Source organism: Mustela erminea, chromosome 15 (assembly GCF_009829155.1).
Source record: "Mustela erminea isolate mMusErm1 chromosome 15, mMusErm1.Pri, whole genome shotgun sequence".
NCBI classification, from domain to species: Eukaryota; Metazoa; Chordata; class Mammalia; order Carnivora; family Mustelidae; genus Mustela; species Mustela erminea.
In genome coordinates this window covers 17,824,880-17,837,697 of record NC_045628.1, presented here as the reverse complement: position 1 = coordinate 17,837,697, position 12,818 = coordinate 17,824,880, and the positions used below count along the sequence as shown (strand labels likewise).

The 12,818-nt window shown below is 37.0% G+C and overlaps 1 protein-coding gene and 1 pseudogene across 4 annotated transcripts in view; one reads left to right on the top strand and one right to left on the bottom strand.

Moving 5' to 3' along the window:
- GPC5 (glypican 5) overlaps window positions 1-12,818 on the top strand; it is a 1,399,440-nt gene that overhangs the window by 652,841 nt on the left and 733,781 nt on the right. The gene's annotated exons all lie outside the window — the stretch shown is intronic.
- LOC116574148 lies at window positions 8,726-9,529 on the bottom strand (annotated as a pseudogene).

Below are 12,818 nucleotides of genomic sequence, written 5' to 3'. Positions count from 1 at the left end.
AACAAAGTCCCTGCCTTCAAAGGGCCCTCTTTCCAGCTGGCAAAATGTTTCATTTAGAATTGTGTATGTCTGCAACCTATAATAGAAACCCAGCTATGGTGGCTTCAGTAAGGAAGGGGTCAGGGTTGGCAACCCAAGTATATTATAGTGGCTTGAGGATACCATCACAAAAGAAGCACTTTCTTCCTTCCATTCTCCATTCTTCCACTATGTCTGTCTTTCTGATAGTTACAGGATGGTTGTTTCACCCACCAACACTTTTTCTGTGACCCAGTAAAGAAGGGAAAAAAGAGCACACCAGGCATGCAACAGCTGAGATTTCTCTTTCTGTATAATCATGCCTAGCTGACTTCTGGTCACATCTCATTGACACAGGTCTATCAGGTCACATGAAACTCTTTGGGTACCTGAAAGACTGGGAAATCAATATATTTTTTAGCATATTGTTACTGCAAATGTAAAAAGATTCTGTTAATTAGGAATAAAAATATAGTGAATATCTGTGGGCAACCAGCTGTTTCCACCAGGTAGACTTACCCCCAAGACAGCAACAATACAATACTATAAAATAGGTGCCGTAGAGAGATGGTACACAAATTTTGGAAATTCAAAGAGAAAGATTGATGGCAATTACCTCAAATGAGGATTCCAAATAGATTGTGGTGAATTAAATCAGCTAGCAATTTTGCAGATATACAGCAGTGAGAAATATCAATCCATGAAGGAGATTCAATATGAAGAAATAAATGAAAGTAAAAACCTTATTCAATCAACAAAATTCAAGAATATTGGTATAGTCTTAAGGAAAAGTTAATCAAAGGGATGATGATAGAACATAAGTGTCTATGTATACAATGCTAAATGTGTGCAATTTACTTTAAAGATAGTGGGAAATATTTGGGGGCCTTATCTCAAAGATAAGATCAATCCATGATCAGACTGATTAGATCAGTTGGAGAGAATAAGACTCACGACAGTGGCATCAATCCAAGAAGAGAAATTAGTAGTCCGATAGTCATAGATCTACAGAAGTTGTTTGTAAGGGAGAAAAAAGCTAGGTGCTACACAGAGTTTGAGTGAAATATGGTCATTATATTTAAATAAGCAGAATTTGTTTTGTCTAACAGTATCCAGGTGTATATGTTCAATAGCCTAGAGAATTTAGAAATGACAAGTCATTTGAGCTGGCAATATTGATTGTGGAGACATAAGCCTATTAGACATAATAGAGTTATGGTTATGGATAATGTCACTTGGAACAAATAATGAGAAAATAGAAAATGGATAAGCCAGATTTTTGAAGGTAAAATTAAAGAGATGGGTGAAGAATGCAATATTGGAGAAAATGGATTAAGATATGATGGTCAATGAAACAGGTGAAATCTATGTAAAACCATCTTCTACATGTTAATTGAAAATTGAATTCTTTGAGAACAAGAAGGGTGTGTTCAAGACACCAAATGCTAATTCCAATAAGACTTTGTTCATTGGGTCATTGTTCAGAAGAAACTGTTCATATATTTTGAATATTACAGAATCATTACTGGTCTTGGGGGAACTGATTCAGTAAATCTAGGCAGAAAGAAGGCAGGCAAAGAGAAAGAGTTGTACAAAAGGAACAGATGAGAAAGTGAATAATACATTTTATAGAAACTTGGAAGGAGCAATTTGGAGGAAGAAGAACGGAGTTGATAGGTAGATGATCATAAGATTGTAGCAGGGTCATTTGTGTGTGTGTGTGTGTATGGTACCTATGCACATATATGTATGCATATAGGTAGTATTGTGAGAAATTTGAGGATATTATATGTTGAGGATATTACCAGTAAAGAAAATGTTGTATATTTAGGTAAGGCAGGTGTAATTGAAAGACTATCCCTGAAAATTAATGAGGTGGGAGGGGGTGTTTTTTACATATAAGCTTTCATGCATATTTTCATTATAGATATCACAAAGATGATTTTTGAATCACTGATTATGAATTTGCTAACTTCAACTGCCTATTAGCAAAATATTTGGTCCATAACCCCCATTTCATATATCCATAACTAAATGGATAGTGTACTTGGAAAGTGCATAATGAGCAAAACTTTATATTGTGAAATGGCAACATGGTAGTTTTAATTTTTATCTCAAATAATTTATTGATATTTTATTTTCTTTATGGATATCTTTACTCTCTCCAGGAAGTAATGATAAATACATGAAGGATAAGAAGATTGTGTATCTCAGTTTCAAATAATGATAATCATTTAAGTGTCAGTGGGTTATTTTACCATATTCTGGCTTATTTTTGATATGAATATCATGATGTACTAACAAAGTTCTGTTTGATTTTTATCACCAATGTCTGTTCAAACTTTAACTTGCATCTCTATTTTGAATTTGTATTTAAAGAAGAAATCAATCTATGTATATTCCCTATAATTATTATGGCAGTATTATTTAAATGATATATATCTATTTGTTAATAAATATTTTCCTAAGTAACACGAAATAAAATGTCTCTTTGTTACTAAGAGCGTTTCAGACGTGGCTTTCTCAGTCAACTGGTATGATTTATCTTCCGTATGTTAATCCATTTGTCTTAATACAACACATACAAATTTAATACAGAGCAAAGGAGTTATGAATGGGGCAAAGAACTTGCTTTTATCTTATGACCTGAGCATGCTTTTGAGCCCAATTCTCTCAGTGGGAAATGTTAGGGAAATGTGACGAGATTATCTGGAAATACCATGCAAAAGTAATCATAAATGAAATTTCTGCACTGGTGGTAAATGCAGTTCTTTTCATTGCTAGTTTTGGCCAGAGAAATAGAAGTCATTGTTAAGATCAGTGCAGTAAACATGCTTTAATAAATGGTCAGAAAAAGGCAGTATTAAGGAAAAACACTAGTCTAAAGAAGTATGAAATGACCAAGAGAGCAATATAGGGGTTGCTTTTAAGGGGACCATTAGTATAATAATTGTTTCGCTTTTCTAATGATAATGATAAAACTAAAAACTAATTATAATGTAAAAAAGAGAGGTTCTCTCAAATGTTGGCTCTGGAACGGTGGTTTATAATTATATGGATCCTATGGAAAAGTCATAAACCTGTGAGGTATGTTTGTTTATTTGTTTGTTTGTTTTTGGCCAATTAAATCATCAATCTCTGCATTCTCCTCAAGTAGTCACTGACCCAGAATATGAGTGGTTGGAAATAATAATAATGATAAGATGTAGTTATTGTTTTCTAATTCAAAATTGAATGACTAGCAATGGAGCTTTCTCCCTTTTAATCCTTTTCCTGTTCAGACACATCCACAGGGAGACTGAGGAACTCCCTGTGTAAGACCCAAATTTCCTGCCCCAATATGAGATTCACCAGGCCTAGGCTATCAGCAATTGTGTAAGCATGCATACATGTGAACACACACATACACATATGCACAACTCTAGGTCTTCACTGGATGTTCTCTTTCTTTTTCCAGCTCAGGCTTCCACACTGTTTTACATCCAAAATCATTATGTACATTATGTTATATACAAAAATATTTTATAATGTTGAACTTATGTCTTTTTTATTAATTATTTTTATTAACATATAATGTATTATTTGCCCCAGGGGTCAGGTTTTTGAATCATCAGGCTTACACATTTCACAGCACTCACCATAGCACATACCCTCCCCAATGTCCATAACCCAGCCACCCTATCCCTCCCCCTCCCCCAAACCCCAGTTTGTTTTGTGAGATTAAGAGTCTCTTATGGTTTCTCTCCCTCCAGATCCCATCTTGTTTCATTTTTTCCTACCCTTTCCCCCATAGCCCCTGGCCCTGCATCTCAAATTCCTCTTATCAGAGAGATCATACAATAATTGTCTTTCTCTGATTGACTTACTAGAGTGAACATAATACACTCTATTTCCATCCATGTCATTGGAGAAGGTGAGATTTCATTTCTTTTGATGGCTGCACAGAATTCCATTGTACATATATACCACCTCTTCTTTATCCATTCGTCTGTTGATGGACATCTAGGTTCTTTCCATAGTTTGGCAATTGTGGACATTGCTGCTAAAATTTTCAGGTGCACGTGACCTTTCAGAACACTACATTTGTATCTTTAGGGTAAAAAACCAGCAGTGCCACTGCTGGGTCATAGGGTAGCTCTATTTTCAACATTTTGAGGAAACTCCATGCTGTTTTCCAGAGCGGCTGCACCAGCTTGCCTTCCCACCAGTTTGGGAGAGTTCCCCTTTCTCTGCATCCTTGTCAACATCTGTAGTTTCCTGACTTGTTAATTTTAGCCATTCTGACTGGTGTGAGGTGGCATCTCATTGTGGTTTTGATTTCTATTTCCCTGATGCCAGGTTGAGCACTTTGTTCTGTCTGTTGGCCATCTAGATGTCTTTTTTGCAGAAGTGTCTATTCAGGTCTTTTGCCCATTTCTTGATTGGATTATTTGTTCTTTGGGTGTTGAGTTTGATAAGTTCTTTATAGATTTTGGATACTATCCTTTATCTGATATGTCATTTGCAAATATCTTCTCCCATTCTGTCAGTTGTCTTTTGGTTTTGTTAACTGTTTCTTTTGCTGTGCAAGAGCTTTTGATCTTGGTGAAGTCCCAATAGTTAATTTTTGCCCTTGCTTCCCTTGCCTTTGATGCTGTTTCTTGGGAGAATTTCTGTGGCTGAGGTCGAAGAGGTTACTGCCTGTGGTCTCCTCAAGGATTTGGATGGATTCGTGTCTCACACTGAGGTCTTTCATCCATTTTGAGTCTATTTTTTGTGTGTGGTATAAGGAAATAGTCCATTTTCATTCTTGTGCATGTGGCTGTCCAATTTTCCCAGCACCATTTGTTGAAGAGACTGTCTTTTCTCCATGGGATATTCTTTCCTGCCTTGTCGAAGATTTGTTGACCATAGAGTTGAGGGCCTATTTATGGGCTCTCTACTCTGTTGCCTTGATATAAGTGTCTTTTTGTGCCAGTACCATACTGTCTTCATGATGACAGCTTTGTAATAGAGCTTGAAGTCTGGAATTGTGATGCCACCAACTTTGGCTTTCTTTTTCAACATTCCTCTGGCTATTTGGGGTCTTTTCTGGTTCCATATAAATTTTAGGATTATTTGTTCCATTTCTTCAAAAAAAGTGGATGGTATTTTGATAGGGATTGCATGAAATGTGTAGATTGCTTTAGGTAGCATAAACATTTTCACAGTATTTGTTCTTCCAATCCATGGGCATGGAATGTTTTTTCATTTCTTTGTGTCTTCCTCAATTTCTTTTATGAGTACTTCATAGTTTTTTAGTACAGGTTCTTTGCATCTTTGGTTAGGTTTATTCCTAGATATCTTATGGTTTGGGGTGCAATTATAAAAGGGGCCCAACTCCTTAATTTCTCTTTTTTCTGTCTTGGTGTTGGTCTATAGCAATGTAACTGATTTCTGTGCATTGATTTTATATCCTGACACTTTACTGAATTCCTGTACAAGATCTAGCAGATTTGGAGTGGACTATTGGGTTTGCCACATAAAGTATAATATTATCAGCAAAGAGTGAAAGTTTGACTTCTTCTTTGCAGATTCGGTTGCCTTTTATTTCTCTTGGGGTCTGATTGCTGATACTAGGACTTCTAGTACTATGCTGAATAGCAGTGGTGTTAGTGGACATCCCTGCCATGTTCCTGACCTTAGGGGAAAAGCTCTCAGTTTTTCTCCATTGAGAATGATATTCACTGTGGGTTTTCCATACATGGCTTTGATGGTATTGAGGTATGCACCCTCTATCCCTACACTTGAAGAGTTTTGATCAAGAAAGGATCCCATACTTTGTCAAATGTTTTTTCAGCATCTATTGAGAGTATCGTATGGTTCTTGTTCTTTCTCTTATTAATGTATTGTATCACATCAATTAATTTGCAGATGTTGAACCAAACTTGCAGCCCAGGAATAAACCCACTTGGTCGTGGTGAATAATCCTTTAAATGGACTGTTGGATCCTATTCATTAGTATTTTTGGCGAGAACTTTCACATCTGTGTTCATCAAGGGTATCGGTCTGTAATTCTCCTTTTTGATGGGGTCTTTGTCAGGTTTTAGGATCAAGGTAATGCTAACCTCATAAAATGAGTTTGGAAGTTTTCCTCCCATTTCTATTTTTTGAAGCAGTTTCAGGAGAACAGGAATTAATTCTTCTTTAAATGCTTGGTTGAATTCCCCTGGGATGATGTCTGGTCCTGGGCTTTTGTTTTTTGGGAGTTTTTTTTGTTTTGTTTTGTTTTGTTTTTTGTGGGAAAGTTTTTTTTTTAAATTTATTTATTTTCAGAAAAACAGTATTCATTATTTTTTCACCACACCCAGTGCTCCATGCAATCCGTGCCCTCTATAAGACCCACCACCTGGTACCCCAACCTCCCACACCCCCGCCACTTCAAACCCCTCAGATTGTTTTTCAGAGTCCATAGTCTCTCGTGATTCACCTCCCCTTCCAATTTACCCCAACTCCCTTCTCCTCTCTAACACCCCTTGTCCTCCATGCTATTTGTTATGCTCCACAAATAAGTGAAACCATATGATAATTGACTCTCTCTGCTTGACTTATTTCACTCAGCATAATCTCTTCCAGTCCCATCCATGTTTCTACAAAAGTTTGGTATTCATCCTTTCTGATGGAGGCATAATACTCCATAGTGTATATGGACCACATCTTCCTTATCCATTCGTCCGTTGAAGGGCATCTTGGTTCTTTCCATAGTTTGGCGACCGTGGCCATTGCTGCTATAAATATCGGGGTACAGATGGCCCTTCTTTTCACAACATCTGTATCTTTGGGGTAAATACCCAGGAGTGCAATTGCAGGGTCATAGGGAAGTTCTATTTTTAATTTCTTGAGGAATCTCCACACTGTTCTCCAAAGAGGCTGCACCAACTTGCATTCCCACCAACACTGTAAGAGGGTTCCCCTTTCTCCACATCCTCTCCAACACATGTTGTTTCCTGTTTTGTTAATTTTGGCCTTTCTAACTGGTGTAAGGTGATATCTCAATGTGGTTTTAATTTGAATCTCCCTGAGAGCTAATGATGATGAACATTTTTTCATGTGTCTGATAGCCATTTGTATGTCTTGATTGGAGAAGTGTCTGTTCATATCTTCTGCCCATTTTTTGATATGTTTGCCTGTTTCGTGTGTGTTGAGTTTGAGGAGTTCTGCTTCAATCTCCTTACTGGTTATGGGTCTATTTAGGCTTTCTGTTTCTTCCTTGTTCACTTTTGGTAGTTTATGCATCTCTAGGAATGCATCCATTTCTTCCAGATTGTCAAATTTGCTGGCATATAGTTGCTCATAATATGTTCTTATAATTGTTTGTATTTCTTTGGTGTTGGTTGTGATCTTTCCTCTTTTGTTCATGATTTTATTAATTTGGGTCCTTTCCCTTTTCTTTGTGATAAGTCTGGCCAGGGGTTTATCAATCTTATTAATGCTTTCAAAGAACCAGCTCCTAGTTTTGTTGATTTGTTCAGTTGTTCTTTTGGTTACTATTTCATTGATTTCTGGTCTGATCTTTATGATTTCTCTTCTCCTGCTGTTGTTAGGCTTTCTTTGTTTTTCTTTCTCCAGCTCTTTTAGGTGTAGGGTTGGGTTATGTACTTTAGACCTTTCTTGTTTCTTGAGAAAGGCTTGTGTCACTATATACTTTCTTCTCAGAACCACCTTTGCTGTGTCTCACAGATTTTGAACAGTTATGTTTTAAATTTTCATTTATTTACATGAATTTTTTCAATTCTTCTTTAGTTGGCTGGTTGACCCATTCATTCTTTAGTAGGATGCTCTTTAGCCTCCATGTCTTTGAGTTCTTTCCAACTTTCCTCCTATGATTGAGTTCTAGCTTCAGAGCATTGTGGTCTGGTAATATGCAGGGAATGATCCCAATCTTTTGGTGCTGGTTGAGACCTGATTTGTGACCCAGGATGTGATCTGTTCTGGAGAACGTTTCATGAGCACTAGAGAAGAATGTGTATTCTCTCTTCTGGAATGGAGTGTTCTGAGTATATCTGTGATGTCCATCTGGTCCAGTGTGTCATTTAAAGCCTTTATTTCCTTGTTAATCTTTTGCTTAGATGATCTGTCCATTTCAGTGAGGGGGCTGATAAAGTCCCCTACTAATATTATTGTATTATTGTTGATTTGTTTCTTTGATTTTGTTATTGATTGGTTTATGTAATTGGCTGCTCCCATGTTAGGGGCATAGATATTTAAAATTGTTAGCTCTTCTTGCTGGAAAGACCTTTTAAGTATGATATAGTGTCCTTCCTCATCTCTTATATAGTCTTTGGCTTAAAATCTAATTGATTTGATAGAAGGGTTGCCACTCCAGCTTTCTTTTGCTTTCCATTAGCATGGTAAATTGTTTTCCATGCCTTCACTTTAAACCTAGAGGTGTTTTGGGGTCTAAAATGAGTTTTTTGTAGATAGCATATTAATGGGTCTTTCTTTTTTTTTTTTAACCCATTCTGATACCCTGTGCCTTTTTTTTTTGAAATTAAATCATCTTTATTGCTAAAAGTTAATTAACAAGTGTTAAAGAGAAAAATTCACTATTACTATTAAAGATCTGGACTCACATAACTGTTCAGCTTTATCTGAAGGTTAAGAGAAGGAAGGGTCTTGCACTTAAGCTAACAATTAACACTTTGTATTGTTTTAAACTAGAATTTTAAAACCACTCTAAATAATTACATGCCTCTTAGCTAATGTTGTAATTGTATCATATTACTTAGGTTCAAGTTCTTCCTTCAAAGAGTCATCAGAATAACATGGACTGAAGAGACTTTCGAACACTTGCCATCTCTTGCTGCTGAGTTTCCATCATAATTTTTTTTTGCAACATAGCCATTTCTTTTCTACGTTCATTTTGTGCACCAGTAAGTAGACTATCGTGATTCTTCTCCAAGTCCTCCATACTCTTTATGAACTGCTCATATAACTGTCTAATTGTTTTCAGTCTCTGGCTCTGAACAATTCTAGATTGTTGAAAAACCTTTTGTTGCTGTCGGAACATGTTAGCTAGTTTTTCTTCTTGTTCCTCAGCTTTCTGCACATCTATATCCCACTGCTGAAACAAAGTCAGAAATTGCTGAGAATATTCTTGGTTAAGCTTCTGCCTTTGCTCTTGCTGGGTTTTCCAAACATGTTCAATTTTCTGGTTACCAGTTTTGAGAGATGCTTTGGTATATAATTCTAGTCTTTTTCTCTTGGCAAGAAGAGCCTTGTTAATGTCAGCTCCAAATCTTTCCAGCATATTTTGTACTTCACCCCCCATATCTTCAAACACTGCTGCAGAAGTCCTTTTCTTCCCATGCTTCTCAATTACTGGAGTCTTCCCTTCGGTAACATCCTCCTCTGAACCACTCAGATCTTTTTTTATCTTCCTTCTCATAGGCTCTTACAACCTGATCCTCCATTGATGTCTTCCCAGATTTCCCTGTATGTTTTCTTCCAGAGGGCACCATATTTAGATGTTTTCTGAGGTTCCTGTCCGCTTGGCCAGTGCGATGCTCCTCTCACCCTGTGCCTTTTGATTGGAGCATTTAGCCATTTCCATTCAGGGTAACTATAGAAAGATATGAATTTATTGCCATTGTATTGCCTGTAAGGAGACTGTTACTGTATATTGTCTCTGTTCCTTTCTGGTCTACTACTTTTAGGCTCTCTCTTTTCTTGGAGGTCCCCTTTCGATATTTCCTGTAGGGCTGGTTTGGTATTCGCAAATTCTTTTAGTTTTTGTTTGTCCCAGAAGCTTTTTATCTCTCCTTCTATTTTCAGTGACAGCTTAGCTGAATATAGTATTCTTGACTGCATATTTTCTTGTTCAGTGCTCTGAATATATCATGCCAGTTCTTTCTGGCCTGCCAGATTTCCGTGGATATGTCTGCTGCCAATCTAATATTTCTCCCATTGTATGTTACATACCTCTTATTCAGAGCTGCTTTTAGGATTTTCTCTTCAGTTTTTACTATTAAATGATGGGCTGTGGACCTATTTTTATTGATTTTGAGGGGGTTCTCTGTGCCTTCTGGATTTTGATGCATGTTCCCTTTTCCATATTAGGGAAATTCTCTATTATAATTTACTTCAATATACCTTCTGCCCCTCTCTCTGTTTCTTCTTCTTCTGGGATCCCAATTATTCTAATATTGTTTTGTTTTATGGTATCACTTATTTCTTGAGTTCTCCCCTCATGGTCCAGTAGTTGTTTGTCTCTCTTTTGCTCAGCTTCTTTATTTTCCATCATTTGGTCTTCTCTATCACTAATTCTCTCTTCTGCCTCATTTATCCTAGCAGGAAGAACCTCTATTTTTTATTGAACCTCACTAATAACTTTTTAATTTCAGCTTGGTTAGATTTTCGTTCTTTATTTCTCCAGAAAAGAATTTTATTTCTACAGAAAGTAATTCTCTATTATCTTCCATGCCTCTTTTGAGCCCAGCTAGCACCTTGATAGTCATTGTTCTGAACTCTAGTTCTGACATATTACCAATGTCCATATTGTTTAGATCCCTACCCATTATTACTGTGTCTTGTTCTTGTTCTTGTTCTTCTTCTTCTTTTTTTTTTTTGTTGTGAGTTTTCCTCCCTTGTCATTTTATCCAGATAAGAATAGATGAGAGAATATAATACTAAAAGGGTGGCAAAGACCACAGAAAAATGTATGCTAACCAAATCAGAAGAGACCCAAAACTAAGGGGAAAAGAAAGAGGAGAATAAAGAAATAAAAATAAAAATTAATAATAAATAAAAATATATATCTATATATTAGACTGGTGAAGAGAACAGAGCCACCCACTTGATTTTGGGTGTATTCAGGTGTCTTAGAGAAAACTACCTCCCAAAATTTTAAAGAATGAGAAATATATATATATATATATGTGTGTGTGTATATATATATATACACACACATACACATACATACAAAAATAAAGGTAAACACGATGAAGGGATGGAGTATGATTGTAACAATGAAAATGAAAGAAAAAAGATTCTAAAAAGGGAATTGGTACGATAAGTTGGTTGGAAAAAGGAGAAAGAAGGAGAGAATGTGATCAGGCTGGAGAATACCACAAAGCCATGTGCTAGATTTAGGGTCATTTTGATCTTTTAGAAGAAATTGTATGCCAAGCTTTTAAAGGAAAAAAACCTATATGTATACAAAAGATAAGGTTAAATACAATGAAGGAATAAAATAAGAGTATAACAATGAAAATTTGAAAAGGTTTTTTTAAAAGGTATTGTTAAAATAAACTAGTTAAAAAACATTAAAAGAGGAAAGAGAAAAAGTTAAAAAAAAGTAGAATAAGAAAAAAGTAAAACTGAAAAAATTTAACTTTGCAAGACTGGAGAATCATGGGGAAAAAGCCATGAATTCTATGCATTGCCTTCCCCTACCTCTGGAGTTCCACAGTTCTGATTGATCAGTGAACTTTGTCTTGGTTGATATTCTTGCTGATCTTCTGTGATAGGGGCCTGTAGCAGTGAGTCTCAAATGTCTTTGCCTGAGGCAGAATTGAACCACCTTTTGCCAGGGTCCAGGCTGAGTAATCTGCTCAGGTTCACTCCAGAGTTTTTGTTTCCTGAATGCTTTCTTTAGAGCTTTGGAGGACACGAATAAAAATGGCAGCCTCCCAATCTCTGGCTGGAGGAGCCGAGAGCTGAGGGCCCCACTCCTCAGTGCACCCTCAAAGAATAGCAGTCAATCCTTCCAGTTTCCCTGGTCTCCAGCTGCACTCTGTGCTCACCCAGCCTGTGACTGAGCGTTTCTATCTCTGGCGCACAGCCCCATTTGGAGTCTCCAAACCCAGCAGATTCCTGTCATGTCCTCCTGTGCTGCTCCTCCCAGAGGAGGAAGGAGTGGGTCTTTCTGGATCTGCCACTTGTGGGGTCCCCGCTTGAAGAGCAATGGTCCTACTGTGCCTTGGATCATGGTTTACGGTAACTGTGAGCTGAGAGCCCCACCCCAGCTCTGTCTCTGTAGCTGGCTTCCTTGCTTCAATACCTGGCAGCTTTGCCACACTCAGACACCCCTGGTCTTTCTGTGACCCCATGGGACCTGAGGCCACACTGTCCCCAGCGTGGGCTCCACCCCCACTTATTCTCTGGAGCGACGTCCCTTAGTTGGGTAGACTTCCTAAAGTTCCAATTTTGTGCTCCACTGTGTCACTGCTTGCCAGGAGCTGGCCCCTCTCCCATGGTCTATCCTCCTATATATCACTTCAGATTCACTTCTCCACAGGTCCTACCTTCCAGAAAGTGGTCCTAGAATTGCTGTTCTTCTTCTCTTCTATCTCCTGAATTTATAGGTATTCAGAATGGTTTGATAACTATCTAGCTGAACTCCTGGGACCTGATGTCATTTCAGTATGCTACTCCTCTGCCATATTGCTTCAATTCAAACTTATTATGTCTTACATACTATATCATTTCTTAAAAATGCAAGTAGTGCATGTTTCTATATGTGTTCACATTGATTTATTTATAATGGAGTTAAAATTATATTTGAAATCATTTTATTAAACAACATATGGGAATGTGGAGATTTGAAATTTTATCTAGCCGATCTTGGAATCTTTTCCTTAGGACATCCAGCTCTGGGTTCACCTTAACAAGGTCTTTACCTCATCCGTGATGATATAAACATCAACTCACATTTTAACGTGTTTTAATTGTATTTTTAACATTCAACTTTTCAATTCATTGGAAATTACGGTGGTTGAATTAACTATTTTCTGTGTCCTAGAAAATTGTTTTAAGACTCAACAGTCACCTTTTTTTTTTTT